We start from the raw sequence: 5,000 nt of genomic DNA on the forward strand, positions 1-5,000 counted from the left end.
ATACCTCAGTGTATGTGAAACCAACAAATCTTGGCCTATGTCTGAATGGTGACAGCGAGTGCCCTAGTAGGTATAAAACTGCCACCATTAAGGCTTCTGTTTGGAGAGCCATTTCTCACTGTTCTTCGTGGAGAGGCCCCCACGAGGAGCTTGACAGAATTACTAAAATTCTGGTGAATAATTGCTTCACGAATAAGGACATTGATGGGCAGATCAAGAAAGAAATTGAAAAATGGAACCAGAATGAAGGCCCTGATAATACCAACACGCCAGCCAAAATAAATCTATAATATAAAGGCCTTATGAGCGTAAACAACAAAGAAGAAGAAAATACTATGGAAAATATAATAAAAAACAACGTTTTTGCCACGGCAGAAGATACCGAAATCAACCTCATAATTTATTACCAATCAGCAAAAACACGAATGAAAAACAACCCTGCTCCTGTCATGCAAGATGACTTGAAGAAGACAAACGTAGTGTCCTGACACCTACATCGTGATGACGACGATACGTCTTTCTAAGAGATTACCTTGCCACGTGCAACAGGGTGCAATAGAAATGCATTGCCTGCAAAAACAAAATTTCAAGATAACAATTGAGCATATAGTAAAAAGTGTAACCATCATCGGCCGTACCCGTGACAGTAAAAGTCTCAGGATAATGGAAGCTCTTTTCATTCAACAACAAAGACCTAACCTCAACAACACGCAAGAAGGGACTTCATTGCCAACATGCATAAGGTCCACCACCAACAATAGTCCAGGCAATAACAACTATGACTGGACTGATATAGCCTAATTTCAAAACATGGACTTTCTCCAGACAGAACCAGAGCCAATAATCTCACCAAACACACCGGCTAGGCAAAGGCCACTACCTCCCAAGATTAATGGTCTCCACCCTCGGGCGGCGCCTTGACCACTAAGGATGGAATGTCGAAGCAGGAATCCGTATATAAGCCATCAAAACAACACCTGCATTTCAGTTCAATCTTGACAATGAGCAGAAAACCTTCTCACTGCTCGAAACCACAACTAGCATTGTGATAGTGTTTCATACTTTGTATGTATTATCTGTACTTTTATAGTGTGTTATGATACATTAAAGATTAATTGTGAATGATATGGTCTTCATCACCTTCCTATTGATATGTCCCTTTCTCAGTTATTGGCGGATTGTACAAATGAAGAGAAAAAGATAATAAGGACAATAGAAAAAGTTAATTACAAAATTAACGCCACTGAGGCAGCAATCACTTTCAATAATAATAATAATAATAATAATAATAATAATCCCATAGCCTCTGTACCGTAGTCCTACACTCTCTTGGGGTACTTTTGTTCTCTTGCTTAAGGGTACACCCATTAACACTATGTTATCTGTTTCCGCATTTCCTTCCCTCACTGGGCTATTTTCTCTGTTGGAGCCTCTGAGCATAAGGCTCCTTCCTTTTCCCACTAGGGTTGTAGCTTTGCTAGTATTAATAATGATTATAAGGTGGATTACAATCCATCATATAATCTATTCTTATCTTAGTATACAACTTATGGTAAATATTATCATCTGTTAAATAATTTTTCTTGTTGTTACTGGATATTATAATTGCCACACTGCTATTCGTTACTTCTCGTTTTTGCTGACGGTTGGATCCAGGTCTTATCCCTTTGTTTGTAAACTGAGTGCAGTTGCAGTTGAACAACAGAGAGAGAGAGAGAGAGAGAGAGAGAGAGAGAGAGAGAGAGAGAGAGAGAGAGAGAGAGAGAGAGAGAGAGAGAGAGAGAGAATAGATTAAATAATATTTGTTATATTCGAAAGCATCGAGAGAGAGAGAGAGAGAGAGAGAGAGAGAGAGAGAGAGAGAGAGAGAGAGAGAGAGAGAGAGAGAGAGAGAGAATAAGTTAAACAAAATTTTTTATACTTGAATGCATCATGAGAGAGAGAGAGAGAGAGAGAGAGAGAGAGAGAGAGAGAGAGAGAGAGAGAGAGAGAGAGAGAGAGAGAGAGAGATTTTGTTTTAATCAATTTATGCGACCTTTAGCGTAAGACATTTGAGTTCATTGTAACAACTATATTGTTCAGATTTATATAATAAAGGCTATACAAAAATAATTCACATGGAGTACAAAACAAAAGTCAGTTTTTTTTTTCGTAGGTAGGGTGTACCTATCTATAGCTAATATTATAGCACAGTCAATTTATTAAAAGGTAATGATTTTTCAGTTTCTATTAAAGTGAGGATGGCACATGAGGATTTCATCAAGCAAATCTTTATCTGTTGATAATTGTTTACATACAACAGCTCCTGTGAGTGGACATATTAGGTATTTTTGTTCCAGGCTGTTGGTGTTTAGGTGCGTCACATAAGCCACGAGAGGAGAAGTGGGGAACTCCATCTTGCTCAGCTACCTGCCAAACTATTTGCCAACCCAGCCGAAGACACGCACAAACACCTTTATTTCAACGAACCACAAATCCATTGTGGCGATACTTGTGTTAGTGAGGAAGGAAGTGGTTATAGTGCTATATTGATACACCGGTGGCTCTCTCAACATTTCTACAACGATGGGTAGGTGAGCGGGCAGCTAGGCACACCATTTTTTTCTGCAGCACAGGAGATATGGAGTGGAGGTATCATCCTCTGAAGGATCCAGTTGACTGGCACCCTTTACGATAAGGTCAATGGTGTTGTTAGCCACGAGACCCACGTGAGAGGGAATCCATAAGAAGTGAACTACTAGTGAGCTCATGTTAGCCGTGTCTAGTTGCCTAAGTATTTGTGTAACCAAGTGTTGGTAAGCTAGTTTTGTGTGATGAGAGGGCTTGTGGTATTGGTTTCTAGTCACAGATAATCCAGCTATTGTTATTGGTCCATGTATTAAAATAACTGCATCTAGAAATCCATGATGACTTTGGGAGGCAACAACCTGTCCAGCTCTCTGGAAGGGGTTCGAAAGTGGGGGAGAAAACAGCACATCCAGCACATACAGTGCTGCAGGGAGCCGTATTTGTAGAGGTAATGGGCTTTACTGAGGGACGAGGACAGTCTGTTGAAGATCTCCAGTCAAGTTGAAGTTAAGGCAAGTAAGTCTTAGAGACTGGAGTATAAGAGACTGCCGGCACAGGAGACTGCCAGGGTGCAGGGCCATGATCCACATCTTCTGCCCCGATGTTGATATCAAATGCTTGAACAGACTGTACTGAGTAGTATACTTATCCCCTGGTGTAGTTGTGGACGGGGAGCATCTACATCCAGAGAAGTCCTGATGATGTTTGAATAGTGAGGACACATGTGAGGGTAATATGGGCATTTGATATTGAAGTAGATGACATTAGAGTATACTCTCTCAAGAAGTGGAAGGAGATGGAATTAATGTGGCAAGTTTACAATTCTAGTGGTGGCAGGACAACCTAGAATGAGTCTCATTGCTTGTTTCTGGAATTTTTCGAGAGGCTGTCGAATAGATCTGGAGATTTTACATAGTGCAGGGGAAAGATAATCTACCACTGAGCAAATAATAGCAATGTATATGGTTCTTGTATCTGGGAAAGATACTCCCGCAGAATAATTAGTAAGCCATTCGAGAGACGTCAGGCGTCACTGTAACCAGGCCAACAGATCTTGAACAATGGAATGTACACTCTGTCTTGCTGGAATGGACGGTGTTATTCACACATGCTCTCCCAAATGAATTTACTGTGGCCACAGATGTACAACATTTTTCCCTATGGTACATTCTGGCAGACTCCTTGTTGGCCTAGGGGAGAGGATTCTACTTTTTCCCGAGGAGATGATAAGACCACAGGAGGATGCTGATTCGTACAAAGAGGAGAGGAAGTGTTACAAGTAATATTGAGTTCTTAAGTGAATGCATATATCATATGCGTAGCAAGTGATGGTTGTGTTATCATTATCAAAAAGTAAGGAAAGAAGGCGATAAAGGAGAATATTAAACAAAAATGGACTAAGTACTCCCCATTATGAAGAACCAAGTTCACGTTCCTTTGCAGTGCTGTTTTTCATAGATAACCCTGTATTCATCTCAAAAGGTTTCCTTTGGTTTCAAAATCAATAAGCTGGTCTAAATTATTGGCTCTTTTTGCAACGTCAAGTGTACTTTTCATATCAATAAAACCTACAACACTGGTTGGGGAAAGCCAAGAGTAGAGCTACATGAGACAATGATGTGTTCCTTGTTTGGGTAGGAAGCCGTATATTCTAAACAAAAGCTTATCTTGCAGTCAGAACATAAGGCGTAAGAGGAGAATATGTTCAAATACTTTGCACAAAAAGGAGATGAGGGAGATAACCGGAATTTTTCAGTGCCAGGCTTAGGAATGGGTCCAATTGTACTATGACTCCATGCTAGGAGCACATATCCCAAGCAGAGGCAAAGGTTGTGGAGCCAGAGGAGAGGGTTGCCTGGTACTTTTATGAGCGTGCAAAGGACTGCATAGGTGATGCTATCATTACCAGGAGCCTACTTCTTACTCCTTCTTAAGACCAGTCGTACCTCTTCTGGATATTTTGTCCTGTTCATCAATGCTCAGTAAGGCGGAACTGAGAAGAAGGGTACAGTGGTTTTCTTGTCAGTAGAGAGAGTCTTGTATAAGAACTAGAAGAATGATTGTTCATGTCTCTGCTGACCCCTCATTAAAAAGGTCCAGTGCCTACTGAGCAGGGCTGTGGTGGAGGACACTTGGGAGTTTCTTCTTCACAATCCTATTGATGAGGTGCCACGTTGAACCGACGCTTGTGTGATGGTCGATGCTCTCTGTTAATTTCTGCCTGGAATCTGCTTGGACACAATGTTGTAGAGCAGCTAGATCATCTCTTGATAGTTGATAATGGTGCAGAGTTTCAAGACTTGGTTATCTCATGAAGGCAAGGGTGTCATCAATTGCCTTTATCTCTGCCTGAAAAATTTCATTATCCAGTGTCAGGACACCAACGCGATGCCTGATATGCGGCTTTCTGATGTATGTTGTATGAAAAGCAT

The sequence above is a fragment of the Palaemon carinicauda genome, chromosome 32, assembly GCF_036898095.1.
Source record: "Palaemon carinicauda isolate YSFRI2023 chromosome 32, ASM3689809v2, whole genome shotgun sequence".
NCBI lineage: Eukaryota > Metazoa > Arthropoda > Malacostraca > Decapoda > Palaemonidae > Palaemon > Palaemon carinicauda.